Consider the following 15021-nt stretch of genomic DNA (forward strand, 5'->3'; position numbering starts at 1 on the left):
AAATACAGTTTAAAGTAACAACGAGATCATGACTGTTTGGTTTCCAAACTAAAATTACTTTTGAAGAAACAAAATCTACAGACTTTTGTGATACTATCAACTTAAGGAAGACACTGTCCATCTCAAAAAGTGGACTCAGGTCTGCAAAAGTTTACCTCTAATAAAGATTTCAAAACAATCTCTTTAAAATAATCTAAGAAAGTCTAATATATGTGACTATGAATGTTTTTGCAACAAAACACTTTGTGCCACATTAAAGATTAATATATTTGTGAAATTAGAAATAGTTAAATTTATAGTTGCAGGAATTCATCATCATTATCAACAGCTGGTTGCTTGTTTGAAAATTTAATGGCAGTTAAATTTTAATTAGACTCCTATGAAAGTGTTTCTGGGTAGATGCTGGTGTAAACTATCCTTTGTGCCTCTGATTCAAATACGTCACTCAACATTATTTCAAACTACAATATGTGGTTTGTGATTCTCCTTGACATAACCTATTAGAATAACCAAGGGCCTTTTATGCTATATTATTGGGATCAATTAATAGAAAGAACCAAATAAATTGATTTACTTAATTTTTTAAAAAAAAACAGGCTCACAATCACAACTAAAACAAAACATACTGAAAACTCATACTATAACTAAATGCCTTTAAACTGGGTAATTGTTCTTTTTCCTTTTCCTTAGTCCAAGTCTCCATAGGAATTAATTTATATTTATGTGATTATTTTGTTTCAAAATAATGGGAATGAAATGAGTAATAGTTGTCAGCTGGAAATATTTCTTCTTCTGATACATCTATGCCTATGACTTTTACTTTATCAGCTCTACTATCTTCTGTTATCCAAATATTTTCTGCTTTATAATATAAATCATACCACAAAACCCAAAGATTCATAAATCTTTATGGAACTACTCTCTTCATTCCCATACCTGTAAATCAATTTTTATCTTGTAAATTTTTTAGGGTAGCCTCAGGGTTCGCTAAAGTGCTGTGGGTATGAATAGCATATAGCACTACTGTTAATAATCGCTATTACTATTGTTATCATTTATTTACTGTATTTTTGTTCTTCTGAGCACATTTGGAATTTTGAGAGCATGTCATAGGTCTCGTCCCAAAACATCTATTGTTGGGACACTTATTCACAAGATGGTTACAGGACTGTCATACAACATTCCTTTACTATAAAACTAGTTCTAGCTATATAGCAGTGATGGTGAATCTTTTTGGCACCAAGTGCTGAAAAGGTTGCGCAGAAACGTCGTGTATGTACGTGCTTATCAGAGCCACATGCCAGAAAAGCCGAACTTTCGGGTTCTAGCGTGCATGCATGCCCAATGATCAGCTGGCCGGCACGCATTCACATGCCAGCTTTTGGCACCGTGTGAAGGGATTGTGCTCCAGAAAAGCCAAATTTGCGAGTTCTGGCATGCATGCACATCCAACAATCAGCTGGTTGGCGTGCATGCGCACACTGGTTTTCAGCACTGTCACATGTGTGAAGGACAGCTAATTGTCGCATGCGCATGCACGCCAGAAACCCAGAAGACAACAGGCAAGGCTGTGCATGCCGGGCAACATGGCTTCGCGTGCCACAGGTTCGCCATCACGGCTATATAGGACTTCAACGCAACATATCTTTTTTTTGTTTTGTTTTGTTTGTAGGTAAGTGGATACTTTCCCACATATACTGTAACTCTGAACCAGTTCTCTCCGTCCTCATTTTGTTTTTCTAAAAATGCCAACTGAGCCTTTGGGGGAACCTTGAAAACAAGATGCTGTAGGTTATGCTTTCCTTTGTAGCATGACAATTTTCCATTTTCCATTAAAAATTAAAGTCAGAGTGAGGAACCACCTGGCAAATATCAAATAAAGTGTTTATAGATTCACTGGTGTTCGTTGGCAGCATAAAGCTAACCCTGCTTTAATGATAGAAGGCTAACTTGGATGCTGTTTTGAAAAATATTCCCTTGCATTCCTAGATTTTCCAAAAGCTCCTTTTTCCAAGGGCAACTTATTTTCATGACTTTGGGAGTCTAATGTATCACTCAGTTAACAGGAACACAATATATGTCTAAAGCTGAGGATGTGTGGATGTGCCTAGGACAACTGTTTTAGAGGACTGTGTTTAAGGAGGGATATATTTTTTTTACTAGTCCTTCAAGTCAGCAGTTCTTTGCAAAAATTAGACCATTTTAAGCTGTCATCAAGGAACTCTATAGTGTCTTGGTTTCTTGGTTATGATAATTGTGGTTTTGAACTTTCTGGTCCACTATCAACCAACAAATAATGCTCTGATTTGGTTTTGAGCCAATGTTGCAGTTATCTAAAAGAGATGGATGGATGAATAATAGGTAAGCATGAGGATATGGATGCACTGAGTTTTAAATGAGGAAGTATTAAGTTATTAATGCTTTTGAACTTTTGAGGATGACGAGCAATGTAGTTCCTCATCTGTAGTATTATTGCTATAAATAGTACATTTTAAAAATATTTAATTGAATAGGGAGATAAGTTGGCTCTGTCTGGCCTTGGTGTGCTTATTCAGGTTATGGCTTTACTTCTCCTGCTTGCGAATGCCTTGATAAAATTAATGCAGGGATTTGCCTCTCATTTAAAGCTTAATGTACCGTAAGCTTGGCATTATGAAGAAGCTGTCACTGCTTTCAGACATCGTTGTTCAAAGTAGAGTTTCACCAGCCTATCTAAACAAACCTAAGTGTTTGAAATGTGGAAGTAGAGTTGTAGCGCTCTCTCCCCCTCCCTCCCCTCTCTCTCATGCACACACACAGTATGTATGTCTGGATAGGAGGGGTACATTTCAAATTTGCTTGTTTCATAATTCTGAAATGTACACTTAATGAAGCTTGTCTGCATGCACACATTGTGACCTTCCCATTTTCTGCTTGAGATAAAGCCTCCCTCCATCCTTTTCTGCTTATTTTATCAGTCCAGGTGCTAATCTCACTTTTTCATATACAGAGACGGCGGGTTCAGATTCTGTTCTTTATCTGATCCCGCTTAAAAAATGCTTTCTGTTCCTCAGCAGAGGTGGCAATAAACCCTTCTCTTGGACTGTGGCTGCACTGCATTAGGCTATTGGATGCAGCTTTTCAGTGTTAAGTTAAACACCCGAATAGTGCTGCGATATGTCTCCCTTCTCAGTTTTGGAAGATTAGCACAGGCAGAGCTGGGTCTTAAATGGCCTCTTTGTTAGGCACATGTTGTGGAATGCCACGCTTTAAATGATATGCTGGCTGATAGAAGGGGCTTGTGAAAAGCAACCCTTATGTGCCTGGGCTAATGCTGGTAGCAAAACATTTGCGTCACTTGTCATTTACCCTGCAAAGATAACCTTCGTGCTTTTTGAGTGAGCAAGTTCTTGGCGGTTGGCGTGTGTATTTTTGTCAGTTCTTTGGTTATAGCACTGAGTTCTCTTATATATATATTTCTTAATAGAAATGGCTTAGGTTCGTCTCTTCTATAGTAGAAGAGAATATGCTGTTAGTAACTATATTCCATGAGGGACGCGGTGGCTCCGTGGCTAAGACGCGGAGCTTGTTGATCAGAAAGGTCGGCAGTTCGGCAGTTTGAATCCCTAGCGCCGCGTTATGGAGTGAGCTCCCGTTACTTGTCCCAGCTTCTGCTAAACCTAGCATTTCTAAAGCATGTAAAAATGCAAGTAGAAAAATAAGAACCACCTTTGGTGGGAAGGTAACAGTGTTCCGTGCGCCTTTGGTGTTTAGTCATGCCAGCCACATGACCACTGACACGTCTTTGGACAGCACTGGTTCTTTGGCTTTGAAATGGAGATGAGCACCGCCCCCTAGAGTCAGGAATGGCTAGCACATATGTGTGAGGGGAACCTTTACCTAACTATATTTCATAGAACCACATAGCCTGATTTTGGGCTCACAGATGTTTGTTTGGCAAATGGGAGGAAAATCCCACCTTCCTTGCTACCATGGGTTTTTTTTTTGCTTCACTGCATTTAGTGGCTGTGTGGTGAGATCACAGCGTAGTTTCAGAACCCATTATTTACATGCCAAACCAGCTCCAGTACTGGCCATTTCTGACTAAAAATGTCAACAGGAAATATCTCTGCCTCAGACCCTAAAGATTAGTTGCCAAAACAAACCATCTTTCCCCCATCTGATGCCCTCCAGGTGTGCTGGAGCTACAACTAGCAGAATTCCCAGCCAGCACATGAATCCAAAATTGAAGAGAGCGCATTATGACTTTGTGTTTAATTCAGGAATATACAGTATTGTACCACACATTTTTCTATGGCTTATCTAATTTTGGCTTAACGTGTTATAAGAACGCAGCCAACGTGGTTATTAAATCACATGTAGGTTTGGGCATAGGTTCACGATCCCAGAATCATACTATCTCCTTTGATAGTAAAAAATCGAGTTAGTTCTCTGCTTGTGCAGCAGAAAGCAATTGAAAGATTGTTGTTGTTGGTTGCGAAGTCGTGTCTGACTCATCGCGGCCTCATGGACAATGTTCTTCCAGGCCTTCCTATCCTCTACTATCCTGTGAAGTCCATTTAAGCTCACGCCTACTGCTTCAGTGACTTCATCAAGCCACCGCATTCTTTATCGTCCCATTCTTCTTTTGCCCTCAATCTTTCCCAGCATTAGGCTCTTCTCCAGTGAGTCCTTCCTTCTTATTAGGAGGCCAAAGTATCCGAATTTCATCTTCAGGATCTGGCCTTCTAAAGAGCAGTCAGGGTTGATCTCCTCTAGGACTGACCGGTTTGATCACCTTGCAGTCCAAGGGACTCACAGGAATCTTCTCCAGCACCAGTTCAAAGACCTCAATTCTTTGGCGCTCAGCCAAATTGAAAGATAGGCATCACAAATTGGTTAGTTAGTTTGTTAGTTAGTTAGCGTTAAAAAAAGTGGCTCAATGAAATATGTAAATGGAATAAAATAAGATCAATACATTGTGTAGGAAGAACTGAGATCACTCTGTGTCAGGATTTATATTTTGAGTTCAGAGGAAACCTAAAAAAATTTGAGATGAAAGTAAAAAAAATTAGAGTGGCTCTTATAACCAGAGCTAGAAGCACAAGAGGACGTTATGAGTGCAATTTGCAATCACAATTTGGACTGGAATGTCTGTCACTAAGCTATGTGGTCATTAAATGAGTCACACCTAATTTTGCCACCTTTTTGCTTCAGTTGTTAAGCTGCTCCAGTTGGATTTTTGTCTAGTTCGCATAATTAAAGGTATATTTGCATGCAGTCTTCCATTTCTGTCCAAAGACAATTTACTATGCAATTAAACAAAATCTACAGCACTATCCCTAATATAGCAGCTCAGTTAACATCAATAACACAATTATTCATTGAAACAGCACTGCTTAAAATATAGCATCTTTCAGTTCTTTAAAATGCAAATGATTGAAATGCCTGCCATAATAAATTTATATTCACTCAGCACCTTAAGACGTATCACTGTAAAGAATTCCATCACTAGGACAACAGACAGTAAAGTCTCTCTTTATTGACATCAATCTAATCTCCGATGTGGTGAGGAGAGCTTTAGTGAAAGATTTTGAAGCTCAAATAGATTGGAGGAAATGTTCTTTAAGACACTTAGGTCTCAGGTTTTAGATCTCAACATCAAGAAACTGGCAAGCAGTGTAGAACTCACAAAACTGATGGTCTTTATTCTCAGCGAGCCATACCAATCCCGCCAAATCTTGATTTCTGTGTTGTGTTTCCGATTACGTCCAAGGGGTAATGCAACGCATTCAAGAAGCCTAAGTGATGTATTTATAAAACATGGATCTCTCTGGATGTTTCTTTTGCATATTAAACTTTGTTTCTTTGTGCAAGTGGACATACAACTCTGAGAATTATAGGTCAGCACAATGACTGAATCCAGCAGTAGAAAGAAAATATAACAGAGCAGCTTGAAATAAATAAATTTACTTTCTTCCTCCTGTTCTTCATCTATACTAGGCCAGGTGGAGATTGAGATGCTCACTCCTGGGTACTCTAATGTATTTGCATTATTTCTTTTGACCACTGAAATAAGCACTTGGCCTTATTTTCGAGGAGGTTTTATTATTTTTGAGATGCAGGAGGCAGCGAGCGTGGTCACCTCATGGCTGCTGCTGTGTTGTAGTATTTTCAGGGAGGGCTTATTTTCAGGGGAGGGCTTATTTTAGCACATGTGCTCCAAAGCTCAATTGGGCTTATTATCCAGGGAAGTCTTATTTTCAGGGAAACGGGGTAACGGGCACTCCACCAAAAGCGGCTATGCTGAAGAAAGATGGACATATCAACAGCAGACTTCAAGGATACGATGGTATATCATAGAGCAAAGGTGTCAAACTCAAGGCCCACAGGCTGGATGCGGCCCACGGGGTGCTTAGATTTGGCCCGTGGGGCCACCCTGGAACAGTGAAGGACTGGCCCACGGTGCCTTTCCCAATGAAAACAGCTCCATTTTCACTGGCAGAGGGTTGCATTATAGCCGAAAATGGAGCTCGGGAGCCAGTTTTCGCTGGCTGATTACTCGGGCCCCACAGGCACTCCTGGCATGAGTGACATCGAGCTGGCCATGCCCACCTTGGCCATGCCCCCCCCAGCTCCCCGAAGTCAAACACAACCCTGATGCGGCCCTCGATGAAATTGAGTTTGACACCCCTGGCATAGAGTGTATGACAATATAAATATGGATGTATAGGGTAAGAAACAGATTGTCCCAACAAATGGGGGAATTTACTGGTGTTAAATAAACCATTATTTAAAAACATCTATTAGAATGTTGTTTAAATGCTATCCATAAGTGATCAATGCTGCATAGTGTCCTTACTTCTTAGACCAGGAGGATCATGGAATTTATGGTAAACTTTTGATAAATAATGGCTTTAATAATAATTTTAATAATAATGGCTGAATAAGTTGTTGTTTTGATTTGATTTGATTACTATGGCCTCGTACAATCTGTTGAGCTAGACTGACCTTAGATCAGTGATGACTGCACGGAAATGTCGGGCGCTTGCTTGCTTGTCACAACCACATTCCGGAAATGGAGAACTTTTGGGTTCTAGCTTGCATGTGCGCCCCGTGATTAGCTGGCAGGCGCGCATGTGCAGGCCGGTTTTCGGCAATGCTGCACATGCAAAGGGACCATGCTCCAGAAAAGCCGAACCTCCGGGTTCTGGCACACATGTGCACCTGATAATCAGCTGGCTGGCATGCATGTGCACGCCAGTTTTAGGCACTGCTGCGCTCATGAAGGACAGCTGATCATTGCGCGTGCATGCGTGCCAGAAACTCGGAAGACAAATAGGCAAGGCCGCATGTGCCAGGCAACATGGCTTTGTGTGCTACTTTTGGCACATGTGCCATAGGTTCGCCATCACGGCCTTAGATGAAAACAGGATCTTGGAGAATCTTACGAAGATAAAGCAGCTAATATATATGAGTTTACCATAGTCCTTGCAAAATTGAAGGTAGATTTTTTTTTTAATATAATGGGAAGAACTAGAGAACCCAAATAAAGATAAAGATGGTAAAGTTAAAGATACTTATGTGTATGTATCATCATCATCACAATCATTTTAGCCATTGTCTATCCCCTGCAGGATGAAGGCCTCTTTCACATGTTTCCAACCTGGTCCTGAGCTTAAAACGGGTATTCAGATCAATTTGTTATTAAGGCTTTTCTAGTATGAGATGAAAAATTCACAGGAAGAAATAAAACTAATTTAAGTATGGTCAAATTTGCTTAAAACCATCATTGCCCAAGTGATCTGTAATAAAACAATTGCTGTTTATGTTCCATGATTTCTGGATTCTTTCTTGGAGTTTAAATGTTGATATCCAACAGATTCTTTACCCAAACACTGTTTTTTTTGTAAAGAATGTTATGATATTTCTAAATTCTGTTTCTTGGAAGCCTTGGGGGAAAAATACCCCAGAATTCCTGGATCTACCGTAAATTATTGTAAGAAAAATAAATAAATAAATCCAAAATAGCTACCAGTTGATTTGGTGTTATTTATTGAAGCTTTGCAGAAGAAAAGTTCAACATCATATTAACATGGCTCACGGTTGCCACCAGAAATATATAAGGAATTTAAAAAATAGTGGAACTACAGCTCTAACTAGAAAATTAGTACAGCGTTGAATCTGGGGGCATTTTTCTGCATTTTACAGTAATGGAATTTGTTTTTTCACATTTGAGGGGAATAATAGAGTGTCTAAAGGTGCAGAGATGTTTACAAGTAGCTTGAGAAAAAGAACCATTTCCTGCTTTTAGGAATTTTCAATTGAAAAATTGGCCAAGGAGCAAAGAACTATTGGAAGGGAAAGGGAGGATTCAGGTTTGGATGGTAATAAATGCAATTATGTTTTTTTTTTTTGAAACATAAAGAGGTCTCCGTTTCTATTGGCCCATGGGACCATTTTGTATTATGGCAGGAATTGAATTTGCTAACACTCAGGCCCATTTCTACTCTCTGGGATTTAAAGACTGCACTGTGGAATTCATGTACAGAACATTGAGATCATAGTTCTTGGCTGAATTTACAAAAAATTCCAAATTAATTTCCAAGCATTTCTGGTTAAAATTTTATTTATGTATTTATCATCTTTATATGGCCGTGAATCTCACATATTGCTTCTTTTTAATGGGGGGCAGAGTAAAATCATCTATCTGACAAACTAGAGTGACAATTGGGCCAGATGGGCCAGATGGATGGCAGTGGTGGGTTTCAAATTCCGTTCCAACCATACCGGCTTGCCGGCGTCCACGTGGATGTGTGCAGCACATACGCATGCATCTTGGCGCTTCCCTGAGCCTCCGCGACGCTCCAGCTGCTCAGTGGAACGTCATGCAGGTGCTGTACATGCTGTGCGCAGAAGCGCCGAAGACCTAAAAGGACGGTAAGGAGCGACGGTGAGCGGGTGGGCCCTGCCCGTACCGAAACAGTATCCGGTGCTCCAGGCAGGGTCCGGTACGCCCATACCGGGGTGTACCTCCTGCAACCTACCACTGATGGATGGATAGTCTGAGTCAATGCTTACTAAATCATGCCATGGTGTGGTTTAAATGCTTTGGATGAACTCAACCAACATGCTCTGTAAATAATGATTTCTGTCTCGGCAAATATGTGCACCCAATGAAAATTGGCTAAATTATTCATTTCATATAAGAACTTAGCCGGTGATTAAGTTCATGTATTCACATAAGTTGTTTTGCTATGATTTGCTGATTATAGTGGCTTGACTCAAATGTAACACTGAATTATGTAAAGTCATAGTGATGGGATTCCTTGAGCAAACCAAGCCAACTGTATGTTTGTGTGAATCAAGAAATGTAAATATTATACTTCTCTAAACTATGTACCATATTTTTGGAGTATAATATGCACCTTCCCCCACCCCTAAAAGAGCATGGAAATGTTGGTGTGTCTTATACACCGAATAGAGCTATTTTTGGCCTCCTGAAGCCCCGCCCCGCATCCCATTTTTGTGAAAAATGGCCCGTTTTTTGCAAAAATGGAGGTGTTTTTGCCTTCCCCCAGCCCCAGAAGCACTCTGCAGGTTTCAGCAGGGCTGGGGGAAGGCAAAATGCCCGTTTTTGCCTTCCCCCAGCCCTGATGAAGCCTGCAGAAAAAAAAACCACCTTTTTTTCTTCTCTCCTCGAAATCTTGGTGCATCTTATACACCGATGTGTTTTATAGTCCGAAAAATACGGTATGTCAGTCTTCTGTATACATTGTTTTTACTTTCTGATGGTTGAGAGAACTAGATCTTCTCTTAGGAATTTTTCACCCTAGCCATAATGTGAAATATGATAATATAAGCTATTTACAGTCAATGTTCCTCCAGATTTGCTATCTTTTTTTGCTATATCCCATCATGAGGTTTATTAATGCCGTACTCTGACCCACAGTTATTCTTACTGAACTGTCTTTAGTTAATTAGTTCCTTTGTGTATGCACATAAACACATATATTCTCTCTCTCTAGGGCAGCATTGGCAGCGTAAGGGAGGCGTCACCAAGCATGGAATCAAAGATTGACCACTCTCTTTGATCCATTTCATAAGGTCTTGAAGTTAGAGCATGCTGGGAAGCAAAATAGTTTCTCTCTATAATTGCACCCATTAGGACACTGTTTTTAAAATGCCTCTGCCCTTGCTCTGGGAGGAATTAATTCTTCTGTATTATTTATCTTTATGCATTATAAAGGCATCCATCTGGATGGAGAAAACATTGTATATAGAAGAACAATTGTTCTGATTTAATAGTAGCAAAATCTAATTTGAGCCATTCATGGTATTTTCATTAGGAATGATCTAAAATTGAGCTTGTAGTAAAAGTATTAACTCTCTTTTTTTAAAATACATTCTTTAAAATCTACTCCAAAGACAATTGGGAGCAAAAATAAATTGTAATACTTCCTTCCTTTTTGGCACCAAAAAGCTGCTTTTAGTAAAATGTCTAAACAGTGAAGACTATAACCAGTCACAAAAAGGATCTAAAGGCAACAAGTATTGAAGGTCAAACAATAATGAAATGGAAGAGAAATTATAGCCTTACTTGTTCTGGGGTGGGGTTGGTTTTTTGTTTTTTGTTTGCATTCCCTGGCAGTAATGAAAGTTCTGTGCTTAAGGAACTTATCACATAACAATTTGTGCCTGTGTGAGAGAGATATAGGATGCAATTGGAAGTGTCATTCAAGAGGTGTCAACTTTTGTTTCTCTCAGTGAAAAAAGCTTGAAATAAAAACAAAAACAAAATATAATATACAATCTCCAAGCATAGATTTATTCCATCAAAGGGATAGAAAAAGAACAAGTTCAGTTACTAGCCCTGTTACTTTAGGATAAGGTTCTATGATGTTCACACAAAAGTGATAATCCAGAGAACTCAGAATTTCTATAAACACTTAAAATGCAATATTGTAAACAGCTTTGCTTGGAATACAAAGGGTGCATTCAGGTGTGACAGTGGAGAGGAGTGCAAAATGGGTTCCAGGGCTACTGAGCCCATCCAGAAACTGCCACCAAATGTTTATTTTTATTGTGGCAGAAGAAGACATTATTAATATACTGGAATAATTGTATCAGCTGTATCTAATTAATGTATTACATTGGCCCTAACCATTTTTTGGAGTGTGCTGCAGGTTTGTCCTTTAAAAGCCAAGTATGGTTCAGAGGGATGCGGTGGCTCAGTGGCTAAAATGCTGAACTTGTCAATCAGAAAGGTTGGCAGTTCAGCGGTTCAAATCCCTAGCACCGCGTAATGGAGTGAGTTCCCGTTACTTGTCACACCATCTGCCAACCTAGCAGTTTGAAAGCATATAAAAATGCAAGTAGAAAAATAGGGACCACCTTTGGTGGGAAGGTAACAGCCTTCGGTGTTTAGTCATCCTGGCCACATGACCACGGAGACATTTTCGGACAGCGCTGGCTCTGCGGCTTTGAAACGGAGATGAGCACCACCCCCTAGAGTCGGTAACTGTTATGTCCTCGACTTGCAACCGGTCCTGATTGGCTATGTCGCAGCTGGCTGAGCGTGGGCTGTTTCTGCCATCTTATTGGTTGCCCTGCTTGACAGCTCTACTATAAATAGCTGTCAAGCAGGGCAAGGTGCTGAACTGTATATAGTTGCAGTTGGTTTGTGTTCTGTTAACAATAAAGCTGTTCTAATTACCTCAGCCACTCTGTCCCTCTCAGCTTTTAACAGGAACAACTAACACATATGTGTGAGGGGAATCTTTACTTTATGGTTCCCCCAATTTAAATGTTTACATCCTTGGAATAATGAAATGCATTCATTTTTTATGTTCTTTTCACTGTTCTCTATTTCATATGTAAGTAAGCTATGAAAGAATCTTCTCTTTATCCATCGTAGCCTAATCTGGATTTCACCTTTCTTGTAAATTAACTCTTATCCATCCATCCATCCATTTTCTATAGCCACACATTTAAGCAAGTAATTCTGAACAGTTAACAATACTAAGGCAACTAAAATCAATTATCATATAATACCAATTAAATATATATTTGGCAGGTAAGGAAATATTCATTAGAAATGCCAATATAGCCAGGAAGCAGAGACCTTCACACTCTCAGGCCTAGGCTTGGATACAAAGCCAGAATTTCAAGGCCTTACAAAAGGCTTACACAGAGTTGGGATCATCCTCTAAGGTGGCAATATTCCAGAGGGCAGGGCAGTGGCAGAGAAGGCACATCTCCTAATTTCCATTAGCTGGCATTCTATGACTGGTAGAACCTACAGCATCCCTAGCTTCTTGCTGGGCTCACATTGTTGGTATCCATTTCTTTTAGATGGAGAATGAAGGGAGACATTAGTTTCACTTGGGAATCCATATTTGATAGCAGAGTATCTCTCTCTCTCTCTCTCTCTCTCTCTCTCTCTCTCTCTCTCTCTCTCTGTCTCTCTGTCTCTCTGTCTCTCTGTCTCTCTGTCTCTCTCTGTCTCAATTATGGACTTTGTCATGTGAGCTGTATGAGTTCAAAACATCCTGTTTTCTACAAATGTGTCTAGTGATAGAAGGAAGGGGTTAGTAGGAAGAAACATTATGTACCAATTAGGGAATATCAGTTGAACAGTTTTCACAAGACTGTATTTTTCACTGTCTTATACATTGTCTTTGGTTTCAGGAAATATAGAAATAAGCAGGTTTACTCAAAAGTGAAGTGAAAGTTACTTTGTGTTACAGTTTGGAAAGATCACAGCCAGAAGGAAACGGAGAAGACTAGATAATTCTGCACATTGTTTCTTAGCAATTTATGTATTGAATTTATATAGCTGCCCATCTCATCAAAAGCTTCTCTGAGTGACATATGACAAAGCCAAAACAAAGACCATTTATCAATTATAAAAATTTTTTTAAACTATATAAAAAAGGAACAAAACAAGGAAATAACAGATGGAGGGATGTTAACAACAACAACAACAACAACAACAACAATAATGGAGCCACTTCACATTTTATAGCACGAATTTATGCATTGCCATTCATTACAAAAAGAAAAGAAAGATAAAATACAAGGTATGCAGTTTTCCCCCCAGTGGAAGATATTTCTGCCAAGCTGATAGTAGGTTTCCTACCTGTTTTCTGCTGAAGCTGCTCTGTTTGTCATAGACTTGTGACAAGTACAAATTTTACAGGTGAAGTCTTTTTTATCTGTGAACAGGAGAAACCAGACAAAAGCAATACAAGCCATGCAGCTTTCTTTTGTTTAATTTATATAACATAACTGTATTTATGTACTTCCCTTTATTATGTTAAGGTTAGTCCAGTGGTGGGTTGCACTTACCTTCACTATTGGTTCACTGATTGCACATGTGTGCGTTCGTTCACGCATTCACCTGACTTGCGCTGCGCACATGTGCACAATCCATCACCCCTGTGATAACCAGCTGATTGTCGGGGCTTGTGCAGGTGCCACATGCTGTGTGCCCGTACACAATGTGCCTTTTGCCATAAAAACAGGTATAGAGGGTGGGCGGGCTGGCCAAATGAGCCACCATACCAGTTCGCTCTCAGCTGCTCCTGGCCATTACCGCTTTGGCCAAACCGGGTCGAACCTACAGCAACTCACCTCTGGTTTAGTCATTAGGAATGTTCTGTGTTGAGGAAGAAGAGTGTCAAAGTTGGACTGAAAGGCTAAGAACTATGGAAATTGATTACCAATGCATCTTGAGGGTATTTTAAGAGCCAATAATATGTAAAAGAATTTAGAATATAATTTTTGGGGGAGTTTACAAGAAATAGAAACATTTAAGAACATGCCTACTGATAAAAATGGATGTTTGACCATAGTCACCATCGCAAAACTTGGCACCATAAAAGAGCAAAATATTCTAAAATATTTAATATTTAACATTCTAAAAATGTTACAGACAATCTGATAATATGTAATTTTAAAACTTGAACATTAAAAAAAAACCTGTATAATTGTTTGACAAAATGCTTCATAGTAGTACCGGTAATAGTACTTTCAAGGTTTGTGTTGATCTATGTAAAATAACTTGTTGAGCATTGTTAAGAAGACTTTGTTAAAATAATTGCTGCATAATTCCAAACATTGAATGGGATCTCAAAACTAATATTGCTAAACTGGGCGCAGAAGACGAGAAGGTAGTTTTAAATATTTTTAGCCTTCACAATGTTGTAAATGTAAAATGTCTTAAAGGGAAACTTTTAAAACCCAAAGGAAGGGCATATTCTTTAAAATGTCTGTTGCCTTGTTGCAGATAAAAACATTATGCAAATGTTGTTAGAAGGTGGCACTAAGATGTCTTATCAAATTTTACAGATTTTTCTTTAAATGGAAATCTTTCTGACTTTTTCAATGCTGAATTTAAAAAGCCTTCAATGTCTACAATCTATTGTGGACATTTATTTACCTTAAAGAATAGCAGTGGAACCAGCTACTTTCCTCAGGAATTCGGTAGCTAGGAAAAATTTGGGACTGTATATTGCTTCACTTTTCTGTTTAATATAGTAATAATTATTCTGGAAAAAGAAAGCAAAAATAGTACCAATTAGGCCCTTTGGATGCAATGCTAAAACAACTGAGTATCACTTGAACACCATCGGCATTGAAAAATTATCATCTATCAATAGCAAAAGGCAGCTTTATTTAGAACAGGCGTGTCAAACTCAAGGCCTGCGGGCCGTATCCAGTCCGTGGGGTGTTTAGATCTGGCTGCGGGACTGCTCTGGCAACAGCAAAGGACCAGTCAGTGTGCCTCTATCAGTGAAAATGGAGCTCGGGGGGTCTGGGTGTGGCCCCACAAGCTCCATTTTTGCTGGCAGAGGGTTGCGGGAGGCTGTCCTGGCTGAAAATGGGGGGGGGGGGGCGCTGCAAACCCAGGCTCCACTTTCACTGGCAGATGGCTAGCAAAACAAACAAAACAAAACTGCCATTTTCGCTGGCAGAGGGTTGCAGGAGGCCGTCTGGGCTGAAAATGGGGCCCACACATGGCTCCCCCAAGCTCCGTTT

The 15021-nt window shown here is 39.6% G+C and overlaps 1 protein-coding gene across 6 annotated transcripts in view; it reads left to right on the forward strand.

The window, feature by feature from the left end:
- Positions 1-15021, forward strand: part of TBXAS1 (thromboxane A synthase 1) — a 252198-nt gene that overhangs the window by 16732 nt on the left and 220445 nt on the right. The window lies entirely within an intron of this gene.

Source organism: Natrix helvetica (genome assembly GCF_964273705.1).
Source record: "Natrix helvetica genome assembly, chromosome: 6".
Classification (NCBI taxonomy): Eukaryota; Metazoa; Chordata; class Lepidosauria; order Squamata; family Natricidae; genus Natrix; species Natrix helvetica.